This window comes from Muscardinus avellanarius (assembly GCF_963383645.1).
Source record: "Muscardinus avellanarius genome assembly, chromosome: 4".
NCBI lineage: Eukaryota > Metazoa > Chordata > Mammalia > Rodentia > Gliridae > Muscardinus > Muscardinus avellanarius.
The window spans coordinates 24,628,691-24,643,542 of NC_137789.1; positions in this window are offsets into that span (position 1 = coordinate 24,628,691).

Genomic DNA, 14,852 nt, shown 5'->3' on the forward strand with positions numbered 1-14,852 from the left:
TACAATTTTTTTTTTTTTTTTAGGGAGTCTGTATACTCCTCTGTTGCCTGTGCCATTGAAATCATAACCAAGAAATCACTGCCAATTTCAATGTTGTGAGGTTTTATGACCCAGATTTTCTCCTAAAAGTTTATAGTCTTAAGATTTATATTTAGGTCTATTATCTATTTTGAGTTAATATTTGTATATGGGATTAGGTAAGGGTCCAATTTTATTCTTTTCCATGTAATTATTATTTTTTAACAATATTTAGTTAAAAGATTATCATTTCCACCACCAAATGTTCGTGGAAACCTTGTCAAAAATAACTTGACAATATAGGGAAGAATTTAGCTCTAGGCTTGTATTTAACTCCAATGGTTTATATATCTGCCTTTAGAACAGTACTACACTGTTTCAATTATTGTAGCTTTATATGGTTTGAAATCAGAAAATATATATCTTCTAGCTTTGTTCTTTTTCAAGATCGTTTTGGGTATCTAGAGTCCATATTCCATTTTAGGATAGATTTTTTTCTGAAAAATAAATATATAAATATATGATAGTTTCACCTAAAAAATAGAAAAAAATATTCTCTGGTAAGAAAGAAAGCAAAAAGAAATATTGAAATGTTATCTTTAAGTCATCAAAAGCTTGGTATCAGACAAATGAAACTGTTATGTGAGATTATCATTTTTAATTTGAGATAAATTGCCATAATACTAGATGTCAACTACTAAGCCAAGCATGGGAGGGAGGGATAGGGAGAGAATGGGGTGGGGATTGGGTGGGGGCGGACTGGGAAAAGTTTGCATGTATGTCTACAAAAGTATGTATCCTACTATGATGTATGAATACAGTGCACCAATAAAAAAAAAAGAAAAAAGAAAGAAAGAAAGAAACTGCATGTGATACACTATACCGTCTTACTGAGCACCGCGATCCCGATGAGCACTGAGCAAGGTAACGCGTGCACACAGGCTTGGCAGATTGGCAAAGCTCCCCAGGTGTGGTTATGATAATGACATCTTACCCAACTCAGGAAGAAGAGCCAGCATATCAGAATATGAAGACGTTGGGCCTCATTTGAAAGTCTATTTCAGCAAGGTAAGACGATATAATACAGTGGAAGTTGCTTGCTTAGAACTGTTCATAACGAGCTTAAAAGTTTTAGGACCTTTCATCACTTAATGCTTTTATTGAAGAAACTCTAGGGCAGAAACACCTTTCACAAATTCTTTGAAACTTTGTCACAGTTGATGAGCTTCATAAACATATCTTAAAGAATAAAATTAATAAAATCACTGAAGGAATGAGGGGGACTGCACTCAACATTTACTGAACACCAGACACTGTAGTACGTTCTAATATTGTACGAAGACATGCTCATTCCTCCAAAGATTATTAGAAAGCAATGACTCTTTTTTTTTATTTTTTGGTTCTGGGAATCAAACCCAGGAGTATTCTACCTACGAGCTATATTCCCAACCCCTTTATTTTTTTAATTTTTGAAACAAGGTCAAAAATTAAAGTTGCTAAGGGTCTTGCTGAGTTGTTGAGGCTAGCCTCAAACCTGGGATCCTCTTGTCTAGATTTCCAATACTGCCACTCTCCCAAGTATACCACCATGCCCAGTTAATGCGTGACATTTAAACCAGACACTAAAGAACAAGTAGAATTTCACTCAACAGAGGTTGACAGAGAATAGGAGGGATGAGTGAACCAGGAGAAATACTATAAATCAGACAGGAATGGAGGCAGTGAGGAGCCAGGGTGATCTATCAGCCTGAATCTCAGCAGAGGGAGGACAGAATCTACTCCCAGGCTGGTGGGATTTTCTACTAATCAAAGACCACCCAGCATGTCTCCATCCTTCAGCATAGTCTGTTGCACTTCCTCATGTTTACCAACAAATACAGCCTCTCCTACCACATTTTCTGCTCTCTGCTAATCAGGTTATCTGAGGTCTTTATCCTCAAGGAACCAGACAACAGAAAACTGAAAAAAATGTTTCAAGACAAGTCTGCTGTTGAGCGGCCATTTTTATAATTCCTGCTGGTTGTAGCTCTGTTCGTGTCAGGAGCTCCCTGCCAGGAAGCCTGAGCATCCAGCGTGACTGCCGAGGCCACCGCCGCTTCTCAGGCTCTCACAGCCGGGGAACAGGAAGAACACTGGGCCCTGGAAAACTACATGGCAGAAGCAGCTGGGAGCTTCTACTGTCCTCAGCCTCTCCCCTGGGTCATGGGAAGAGGCGCTTATGGCCAGGAGAACTGGCGAAAGGGTAGACCAAGCGCAATAGGTAAAGAATAGCTCCCTCTGCAATTAGTTTGCCTGCAGTCTGTGCCAATGGGCCAGCTGGAGCCAAAGCTCGGAGAAGAATGTCTGGGATAGCCCCCAAAAGACAAATGGCTAAGAACTTCATATTCACCAAAGCCAAAATTTGGAAATCAACTGAGACATCCAAGAACAGGTGTCTAGAGGAAAGAAGATACGTATATAGAATGCAATACTATTCAGCCAAAAAAGGATGAAACCTTGTCCTTCGTGACAACATGGATGGATCGGGAAGAGTTTATGCTAAGTGAAATAAGCCAGACACAGAAAGACGGAGACCGTATGCTCTCATTCATATGTGGAAAGTTGACTGCACAGAAGTAGAGAAGAGGAAAGTGATGATCAGAGACCAAGGAGGGAAAAGAGGAGAGCAGGATGGGGAAAAATGGCTGATGGGTGCAAAGTTACAAGTTAGTGCACAGGAGTAAGTGCTAGTGTACTAACTGCAGAGGACTGTGACTAGAGTCACAGTCATATAGTGTATGTTTCAGAATAGCCAGAAAAGAGGTTTTTAAATGTTCTCACCATAAAGTAATAACAAATGTACAAGGGGATGGATGTGCTAATCATCCTGACTTGTTTGATTACATAATGGACACATGTATCCAATCATCATTCTCTACCCCATAAACATGCACAATTATTATGTGTCAACTCAAAATGAATAGAAAAGAGCTTACACACAGTTACTTCTCTTAGGAGATTCACATAATGATAACAGCAGTACCATGTGCTGCCCACTTAACGGAGTCATCATGGCTAGAATTTGTGAAGCACTTTCTATGGACCAGACTCTACATTAACTAAGCAGGTCATGTAGTCATGTCATTACCTCACTTAAATCTTCCCACCATCTCTCTGAGGTGACTTTTACTACTCATATTGCTTCAGGGCGATCAACCGAGTAGAAACCGGTCTAGAGTCATTGTCACTGACGATCTCCTTCCCTCCTCCACATTTCACCATTCGATGATGAGTAGATGGGGTCATGTGAGTGGTTCTGGCCCATGGGCTCTGAGATGAAAGGAAGCTCAGTTCTTCTGAACTGAGACACGGAAAAGCCCATGAGCATGCGTCCCCATCTCCTCCCTCACCTCCCCGTAATTAAGCATGATGGTAGGCACACCACAGAAGCTGCAGAACGGACATCGGCTGTGTCACCGAGTGATCACCAGGAGCAGAGCCCTCTCACAGCCCTGGGATAGATGTCCCAACACCCAAACATAAGCCTGTGTGGTGCTAAGCCACTGAGGTTCCGCTGTCGATTTATTACTATATAACCTAGCCTATCCTGATAAAACACAGAAGCCCCAAGAAGTTCAGCAACCCACTCTAAGAAATCAATTTAGGTAAGTAATTGAGCTGACATGAGAAGTGACATCTTTTGGTTCCCAGACAAGTCTTCTTTCTCCTATACAAATTTAATTCTGTGACAAAGGACACAGTTCCTATTGAGCCATCTATTATGGTGACTCATGCAAGACCTGGCCCATAGGCATGCCTCTTGCAGGCAGCTGGTAGAGGTGATGTGCAGACTGTATTCCCAAGCAGAGCCTGCAGGTGACTAAATCGGAGGACAGACGAAGTGGTTTCCAGACAGCCCCATGAGGTGACATGAATTAATGATGGTCCAGGTGCTCGGGCTTCACAAATTCAGCCAACAAACCCAAAGCAGATTCCTTGTTCTAGGCCCAACCCACAAAAGGTTTAAATTAAAAATCTAATTTATTAATTTAAAGAACAATGGCTATCACATGGCCCGTGATGATTTTGTTGGCCTAATTATCACGTTCTCAGTTGACACAGCTGATCATCTTGTTCATCTCTGAGACAAATCCTCAACCTGGCATCTGGCATGTCTTGGTCTGGCTCTCTGCTGTCTTTCCTAAATTTATCAGGAGCTCCATCCCAAGATTTCTTTGTCAAGCCCTCTTTCTCTCCCACTCTAATACTGGAATGACCCAGAGCTTGTTGGCAAACTTGTCTTTTCTATTTCTACCTTTCGTGGTAGGTTCTTCCAGTCTCATGACTTTAAGTCATGCCTCTGACATGCTGACTCTCAGCTTTGTCTTGCTCCAGCTGTGACTTTTCTCTTGAGCTCCTGGCCACCTCTGGTTGTTTGAAAGGCATCAAGTTTCACGTCTCTAGAGCTCACCTCTTGATTTGTACCCACACATGAGCCCTTTCAGCTTCACAGGCATAGTTAGGGAAGTTCCATCCTACCAGCTGCTCAGACCTACGCTATTGAAGCCTCTTTGACTCATCAAATTTTCTCACCTGTAGCTTTGCATGCTCTCCCAAATCCTGATATTCTATCTCCAGAAGAGAGCCAGAATTCAGACTCTTCTTCCTACCTTTATTATTGCCATCCAAATTCACCTCAAATCCTCTCTCCCTAGATCACTGCAGTAATTCCTGCTGGTCTCTTTCTGCTAATCTACTTCTCTCCATCAAACTTCTGCCAACACAAAAGTCAGAGTGATCATATTAAAATCTTTGTCAGATCACATCCTTCCTCTGTTCAAAACCTTCCAACCACTTCTCATCTCCGAGTAAACCACAATCATTATAAAAGTCTATGAAGTCCACGCAAGTCCCTTCTCCTCCTGCCCCAAAATTACTACTCCCACATTTCCCACTTCCTTCCCCTTGCCCATTCCATTCCTTGTTGTGTTCAGAACAAGCCATCCCACTTTGGGAATATTCTTCCAGCTACTTCTTGAGCCTGGAATGGTCTTCCCTCAGATAGCTACACATTCACCGCTTACCTTCTTCAAATTCCCTTCATCAACCTCAAAGAGGCATTGCCTCCTGGCCACCATAACAAAAAAATGAAACATTCTCATCATTTCCTATTTCCCTTCTCTGCTTTATTTTTCTCCATAGCCACAATTAAAATATTATGTAACATTTATGTGCACACATATGCCCTTGCACACATATCTCCAGTAACGTAAATGTAAGCTTCATGAGGACTAGGAGTTTTGTCTCATTAACTCACCTCTATATCTCCAAAACCTAAATCAACAGACCCTGAAACAGAATAAATATTAGGTATTTTTATCTTGGATGGGTGGGTGGATTGAGTGAATGAATCAATGAATGTTCTATAGCAGCTACACAAAGACAAACTATGCTCAGAAAGGTGCTTGCTGGTCATGGATTTGAGCAAAGGGCAAATGAAGATTTGAAGAACCAAATATTCTGGTTTTTTTTTTTTTTTTTGGTGGTACTGGGGTTCCTGGAAGCCCTTCTACCTCTGGGCTACACTGCCAGACCTATTTTTTTAAATTTGGAAACAGGGTCTCCTAAGCCAGCAAGGCTGGCTCCGAACCAGCGCGATCCTCCTGTCTCCGCCTCCCAAGCACAGGGATTACAAACATGCACCACCACGCCCGGCTTAAGAACCAAATATTCTAACAGCACCATTTTGAATAAGGATGTATATGTCACAGGACCAAGGCACTCTGGACTGTGTGACCACAGGGTCTTCACTGCCAATGTCAGTGGTCCTCATCTCTATGGCTAATGAAGTAATTCTCCTGGCAATTTATTTCTTTCTTCAAATATACTGTTATTACCAACGAGTGACCATCAGAGCTTGTTTGGGCTTAGGGACCATTCTGCCTCTTCTATAGCTCCTGTTTGGGGCAGAGTGCATAATTTGACTCTTAAAGAACAACTGCACTTGGAATCCTCTGTTTCAAGCCTTTGAGAGCCCTGGTGCCGTGTGAGGAGTCCACGCTCATCTTTCCCCAGGTCCTATTCAGCTGAACTCTAAGCTCTTACTTATCTCAACTGGCAAAGATGGCGATGGGGACACAGGCTGGAAAGCGAGCACTGTGCTGTCGCATCATCATTTTATTTTCAAGGTCAAAAAGAAACCTGTACAAAAAGTTTAAAGCAGGGCATTTACAGTTGGGTCCTCTCTTCACCTCCTCTACACTTTCTTGAGATGGAAAACAAATTCCGTAATCAATCACAGTGGGAAAGCTTCCTCGTCATCACACTCACACAACTGTGCAGATTAGCTTCTACTTCAACACTAGTTCATACTGCTACTGATCAGTCCCTTGACTAGTACCTTGTACTTTGTGTGTGTGGGTCTCTGTGTGTGCATCTCTGCGTGTGCATCTCTGCGTGTGCATCTCTGTGTGTGTGTGTGTGTGTGTGTGTGTGTGTGTGTGTGGTGGTACTGGGGTTTGAACTCAGGGGCATTCTGCCTCTAAGCTACATCCCTAGCCCTATATTTTTTTGTTTTAAATAAGGTCTCAATAAGTTGCTAAGGGCCTCACTAAGTTGCTGAAGCTGGCCTCAAACTTCAGTTCTCCTGTCTCAGCCTCCCAAGTACTGAGATACAGGTGTGCACTACCATACCCGTCTTAGTACTTGTACTTTTAAAGCCTAATCTAAGACTTTCCCCAAACACTTCACTTACACCCACTCTCATCCTTCTCAAACTTAGCAGACAACGTGCTACAGATTTAGAGGGAACGTTTAATTCCTTACTCTTGTATGTGTTGTCAGCTGCCGGCTGCTGGTCTCACCCACATATCTGGTTTAGGATTGGCTATTGTCAAAGATGGTGGCTATAACCAGACCCCGTGCTGCTTATAATCTCTCAGGCTAACTAGACTTGACCGGGTTGTCAGGAGCAGCAAGAGATGGCAGGACCCAATGCACAAACATATTTCATTCTGGGTTTTGTTTTGTTTTGTTTTGTGTGTGTGTGTGTGTGTGTGTGTGGTTTTGGGGGTCAAGCCCAGGAGTATTCTGCCTTCGTGCTATACTCCCCCAGCCCAATTATTTAATTTTTATTTTAAAACAGAGTCTCACTAGGTTAATGAGTCTCACTACTTGCTGAGGCTGTCCTCAAATCTGCAATTAAACTGTCTCAGCCTCCCAAGTACTGGGATTACATGTGTGTGCCACCATGACCAGCTTAAGCTTTTTCTTTTTCTTTTCTTTTCTTTCTTTCTTTTTCTTGGAGTGGGGATTTAACCTAAAAGCATTTCATCTCCGAGCTATACCCCCTACCCAATCTTATTTCTTAGTTGGAAACAAGGTCTCACTAGATTGCTGAGAGACTAAGCTGCCGAGGCTGGCTTTGAACCTGCGTTCCTCCTGTCTCAGACTCCCAAGGACTGGGATTACAAGTGTGTGCCGCCATGCCAAAGCAAATTCAATTTCCAAGCCCAGAGTCACTATGGCAGGCATCTACTTGAGAACTGTGTATTCTTAGGGGGTGAGGTGGACTGCAGACATTTATAAAAGAATTTAATACAGTGTTATGTTTTAAAACAAGCTATTGTACTCTATTTCTCCTCAGAGTCATTTTATATTATAACTCAGGGTAACATCAGAGAAAGAAACTTCTTCCTGGATACTTTTGCAAGAAAACAAGATCATGTTTTTATTCTGCAGTGCCCTCATATGGTTCTTATCTTTTCTGCATCCTTTCCCTTCGGAAGTCACTCCATTCCATGGTTCTAGTGGGGTGGTAAGACATCGTACTGTCTTAGATATTTTCACTCTACCTTATGACTTGGGTCTGGCCCAAACTCAGGCTGATCCCAAGAAGAAAACATATGACCAATAAAACCAGTAAGACGTCTTCCCTGGGAGGGATCTGTGGAGGGGAGGGTGCATGCTTCTCTGTCTTCTGGAGTATATGAATCAGAGCTGAAAGTTAACAAGCCATATTTCCCAGTTCCTAGAGAAATACTGTCTACAGAATTTAAAGAATCAGAAAAAAAATAGTCCAGAAAAGGGAGGCGGTGATCCAGTAGCATTGAATTCCAGTTAGTTCAAGTTTATGAGATCCTGGTTTCTACAGCAACTTCTTTCATTCTGCTTTAGCCCAGCATCTATCTGGTAAGTGATTCTATCTATTTCCATTTCTCTAAGTCTCCACCATTTGCAGCCAAGACCACTGACAGATGGGAAACCCTGTAATCGCTATCAAATTAACTCATCTCTGCATCCTGGTCCCAATCACCACCTTTAGCTGTCAACTCCCGAATCCTTTAAAACGTTACTAACGAAAGTGCTGTCATGCAGGGCTGTGGAGGGAGAAGGGCAAGGAGGCAGGAGGAAACAAATGGACCACTGGGATAAGGAACAGACAGGATGAAAAATTACCTCTCAGAACAGCCTGGCAGAAGAGGAAGGAGACAGATAAATGGGAGACTTTGGGCAGCCAAGAAAGCAAATGAAAGCATCAGAAAGATGACAAAGTATAGTAAGAACAGTATTACCTGAAACACCCATGGGGGTAGATGCTCGCTCAGCACAGTGGCTTTGGGGCTGTCTAGTTCTTTTTTATTTTTGGGAAAATATACGTAAGATGATGATGAAAAAGACAAAAATAAGAAGGAAAAGAATGATGAGCAAGCCACCTGACTGCACATTAAAATGAAAAATGAGTTGTAAGGAAAATTGGTTCTTGATGGAAGCACAGCCCTGTTACTTGTAAATATTGGTATTCTATCAAAATTCCATTAAAATGATGCAGGCTTATCTCACATACAGAAGCTATATTATATGGAGTTTTCCCAAAGGATTGGATTGTGAAGTGTAATCTAGGGTAATTATGTTCCCACATCCTGTTCCCCCTGGAAGGTAGGTAACTAAATTCTCTTCAGCTGCCTATCTTATTGTCTAACATTAATTTTTTCTCTCCAACTATGTGTGTGTGTGTGTGTGTATGTGTGTGTGTGTGTGTGTGTGTGTGTGTGTGTGTGTGGTACTTGGGATTGAACTCAGGGGCATTCTACCTCCGAGCTATACCCTCACCCTATTTTAATTTTTATTTGGAAACAGGGCTTTGCTAACATGTTCAGAGCCTCGCTAAGTTGTTGAGGCTGGCTTCGAACTTGTGATCTTCCTGTCTCAGCCTCCCAAGTCCTAAGATTACAGGTGTGTGCCACCACGCCCAGCTCCTCTGACATTTTTTTTTTTTACATTTGTTTGGCAATGTCTCCTATGATCAGCCTCACATTCCTCCAGCAAGCAGGGTCAGCCCCAATTTTTATTATCAAGCACAACACTCTTGTTCCCACCCAGATACCATTTTGGTGCACACAAAATGCAAGTATTCCACTCAACTGTTTTCAGGATTCATGCTAGTGCCTGTGCTGTTTGTTTGCCTTGCTCTACCCAGAGATGACAGGGATCTTGAAGCCTAAAGGAAGCAGGACCTTGAGCAGTTGACAACAATCTCTGGCCAGCTATCAGTAGAGAATCTCTGTTTATGCTACTGGCTTTATCTGAGCATGTGGTCAAATTTGAGATGTGAAAATGCTTTGAAAAGTAACTCTAAAAATACCGCGATTACATTAGTAGTAGCATGCTATTTCTCACCTCTATTTGTTCTCTCAGGATAGTTTCCTTCTAAGTTCTACAGAGGTATTTCTTAGTGACTCGCTTGGTCTATGGCATAGTGGTCCTGCCTACGCTGTCTTCAAGAGGGAAAGCTTGATACAGTGAAGATGTGTCTGGCACACTTGCCCCAGCATGGCAGCCTCCCTTTGGCTGTCCTGCCAGGTGTCCTCAACTGGGTCACCCCCTACTTCGATTCACCCCACCATGCACACTGGCTCCAGCCTCAGGTGATCTGGCATGGACAGGATCAATAATGATCAGAGATTTTATGCAACCAAGTTGGAATGAGAGCCAATTTGAAACGCAAATAGGAGCGACAGGACAATTCTCTGAAAAACAGAAAGGTACCATGAGTTTACAAAATAGAAAAATGGGACTCAAATCCCAGCTCTTTAACCTGTGGGCCCCATGGTATAATAACTGTACCATGAATAGCAAACTTATTTTCAGAGGTTCAATTCCAACTTCTCCTAGAAATTCTGGGAGAAAAGACTTACTACAGAGGTTCTTACAAAGATTAAATAAGATAATATGCACAAAACAAATAAGAGAATGACTAACACAACTGCTCAATTAAATTTATATACAACTACTACACCATTATTATTTCATTAAAAGGTCTGAAAAATATCTCTTACTCCTTTAAATAGTTGGCCCAGATGACAGCATATTTGACAGTATGATGAATTTGTCTTTGATGTAAGAAAAGTGGTAGCAAGTATATTACAAGAAAATTCCAACTTTCAATTTTTGCCTTGAGGAAAATTAAACACACACACACACACACACATACTCATTCACATGCACACAAACGCAGGCACACCTAGAGATAGAGTCTTTTTTTACTTCCTCTTTTAATTCCAGTATAAGGAAAACAACAGCACAAAGATAGTTATAAATGATAACAGACAGCCTCCATAAAGATGCAATACGGAACGTTGGGGATTGTAGCTTCAGAAAACTCACACTCCACTAGAAAGGAGAACCACCACTCAGACTAGCCAGAGGTAGCCTTCTGGTCATGGATGCCTTCTTCATCAAAAGGGGAAAAAGACCAGGAATCTAGACTTTGTAAAATTTCCAGATTTTTTTTTTTTTTTTTTTTGGCAGTACTGGGGATGGAACCCAGGGGTATTCTACCTCCAGGCTACACCCCCGCCCTATTTTTTATTCTTTATTTTGAAATAGGGTCTTACTAAGTTGTGGAGAGCCTCACTAAGTAGCTGAGGCTGTCCGTGAACCACAATCCTCTGGTATCAGCCTCCCAATTGCTGGGATTACAAGCATGCGCCACCACGCCCAACAAATTTCCAGATTTTTTTTTTTTTTTTTTTTTTGTGTGTGTGTGTGGTACTGGGATTCCTGGAAACCCTTCTACCTCTGGGCTATACTCCCAGACCTATTTTTTATACTTTTTTAAAATTTGGAAACAGGGTTTCCTATGCCAGCATGCGCAGCTGGCTTCAAACCTGCACGATCCTCCTGTCTCCACCTCCCAAGCACAGAGATTACAAGCATGCGCCACCACACCCAGCCAAATTTCCAGATTTTTAAAATGTTGAGAACTTATATGTGTTATTTTAAAACACCATTTGAAAGAAACTATAAGCAGAACACAGTAGGCAGATAAGTAGCCAGACTAAGAAATTCCCCGTGTATCAGCACATTCCCTTCTCCCCACAGCAAGAAGATCAGAGCAATAGAGCTAACATTGCCCTGAAAAGAAGAGTACAAGGTTACCTCGAAATTCTAGCCCATTTAGAAATCTAGCCTTAAAACTTTCTTAAAGAGCTTATTTGCCAAATGGGAGCAAGAAGATTTGATATACACACTTGCTCTAAGGATTAAATAAAATCATAACCACAAAAACTCTTCCCAAACTGGAAAACGTTCATTCTCATGACTACAGTTCAGCCAGAAAAATGGAGGTGTGTGCAGTAAGATGTTCCTGGGCAAGAGAGACTAAAAAGTTTTGTCTTTGGATTAATCTTAGAAAAAGAGAGTTCTGGGTTACAGAGTTTGGTGGTCAAAGATGACAAGATTAGAGACTCGAGCTCCACAGGGTCTTCCCTTTGGGCTTGATTTTTGTCACCGCTCTCTTTTGTCACAGTGAAAGCCGATCGCCTGTCTCAGCAGGGATGTGCAAGGCTTGGATGTTGGAACCCTGCAGTATCCTGGCATCCTCACCTGCCACAGCTGGAGAGAGTGTGGACAGAGAAGGAGGAGCACCAGAGGGCAGAGGCAGAGTTGGAGACAGGCAAGATGATACAGGCCCCATGCCCCAGATGTGATGGATTGCAAGATAGAAGATAGAATCGGTGCTAATTAAATGAAAGGAAAGGGGGCCCCAAGCCAGAATGTCAGATGTGAAGCTGTTTCATTGATGTGGAAAGTCATCCTGGCACCAGCATGTCAGGAAAGAAGAGAAGTGAGTCTGTTATCAGCTGATGCTTGCAGAGAAGTTTCAGGCTCCAAACCTAGTGAGCCCTGCTTGAGATAGAAACTATCACATCAGAAGAATGAACTGCTGGGCTCCTGCAGTTCACCAAGCCTGAAATGAGTGCAGAAGGTCAGATTCTCTCAGAGCTAGGTTATATACTCAAATCCTTCAGCTGGGGAGGAGACTCAAGTGAAAAGCTGGAAGTTGCCTTGTTGCTACTTCTTCTCAAGGTGACTCCAGCTAGAAATTTTTATCATTTGTAATTAAAACAAGGGCTCCTAATTTATTTTGTCCATTTAGCCTATAGGATAATAGCCTATAGGAGCCAGGCATGGTGGCGCACGCTTGTAATCTCAGCATTTGGGAGGCTGAGTCAGGAAGATCGCAGTTCGCAGACAGCCTCACCTACTTAGTGAGGCCCTTTGCAACTCAGTAAGACCTTGTTTCAAAATAAAGAATAAAAAAATAGGGCAAAAAAAAAAAAACAGCCTATGGGCTGCTTGTCAGAATAATGTTTATCCATGCATAAAATAAAATGTATGATTACAAAGAAAACTAATTATAATTTAAATCTACTTACCAATAGTTTTACAACATATTGTGATAAAGTAATAACAGTGCTTCTTTTTTTTTTTTCAGTACTAACAATGGAACCCAGGGGCATTTTACCTCTGAGATACAACCCCAGCCCTATTTTTTAGTCTTTATTTTGAAACAGGGTGTCACTGAGTTGCAAAGGGCCTCACTAATTAGCTGAGGCTGTCTGTAAACCATGGTCCTCCTGTCTCAGCCTCCCAAATGCTGGGATTACAAGCATGCACAACCCTGCCCAGCTCAGCCTTCTTCTTAAGATTATTTTCTATCAGCCTAGTAAAGCTTAAATGTAAGACTTTAAAGGGAAAAAAATGTTTCAAAGGAACAAAACATCATCCCATTAAAAAAATTAAGCATATAATAATTTGAAAATATTCTCAGCTTCTACCAGGGTAAAATACATAGGTCCTGGGACCAATTCAAAAATTCCACACTATTTAGTAGGAGGTAAATCTATGGGCTTCATGTCAGAATAATGTTTATTCATGCACAAAATAAAATGTATAAGCTTATTATAATACATAATGAGCCAAAATTATACTGATTATGGAAATAGTGACAAAAACAATAAAAGATAGCCAGGCATGGTGGTTCACACTTGTAATCCCAGTGCTTGTGAGGCTGAGACAGGAGGATCACACAGGTCCGAAGCCAGCCTCAGCTACTTAGTGAGGCTCTCAGCGACTTAGTGAGACCCTGTTTCCAAATAAAGTATAAAATAGGCCTGGGAATATAGCCCGGAGATAGAAAAGCCCCTGGGTTCCACCTCCAGTACCACCAAAAAATAATAAAAGATAAAAGGTTATTATATCTATATTTTATATGTTGAAGAAGATAAAAATTGAACATGTTAAGTAAAGCAGTATTTTAAATGATGAAAGCGGAATTTCTGGAAGTGATTGAAATTATCATTTTTATTTTTCAATACAGTGATTGAAATTAAAATATTCACTGGATAAGATTAACAAACATTAGATGTGGGTTTCTGGGAAGATGACAGCAGTTGCACTGGTGACCACGGCCGCAGCAACAGTAGCTGGCAGCGGCCAAATAGGACAGTTATTCCTTTGAGAAACCCTGGACATCAGATTTTGGTTTAATATCTGATTGGGACATTATATAGAGACATTTATAGCCATGACTTTCTAACTAAAATATAAGAAAGAAGAGACAGGCCAAGATGGCAGAGACAGCAGCGGCGGCGGCGGCCAGTATTCGGGAGAGGTAAATAAAACCAATCCAACCCACCTTGAACTGTTGGAGAAATCTCCCCCCAAAAAGACTGCTCCTGCCCCACATGCTCAGGAACTCTGGACAACATACTATGTAAGAAAAATGTTTGGGATGCATCAGATGGAGCCCACATAGTCGGACTGGTTAGCTCCACATGTCCCGGGAGCCAAGGATGCTCCTGGCTGCAGAGCTCCTCTGCGCAGCGCTGGGGCTGGGTGCGCTCGGAGCAGCAGCAGAACCCACTCTCTGTGGTGAAGCTGTGGGCCTCTGCTCTTGGCAGGAAGATAAAGCACATTGCTACTAAGTACTTGAGCCCCCAATCCCTGCAAAAGACACATACTGTTTTCTTTTATTAAAAAATATTAAAGAGGGAGGGAGATGGCGACCACGACTGCAGCGGAGATTGTTAGTAGCAACCAAATAGGATATGCATCCCCCTGAGAAACCCTGGACAACAGATTTTGATTTAATAGCTGAATGGGACACCACACAGAATCATTTCCAGTCATCACATCCTATCTGAAATATAGGAGAGTGGAAAATGGTGGAATTAGAGGCAAGACTGCAGCACGGCGCCCGCTACCGTAAGAAAAGTGATTTTTGGAGGGATATACCAGAAGAGATCAGAAAACAGACTGCTCCTGCCACCCATGAATAGGAATATTTAACAACAACATACTCTAAGAGGGGCCATGAAGGCAGTGGCAGCGGCCAGTATTCAGGAAAGGCAGACAGATCCAACCAAATCCACCTTGAATTTCTGAAGAAATCTTTCCAAAAGTAGACTGTTCCTGCCCCACATGCTCAGGAACTCTGAACAACATACATACTATGTAAGAAAAAGTTTTGCAAAAATGGACCAAAATGGCAGTAGTGGTGGCAGCCAGTA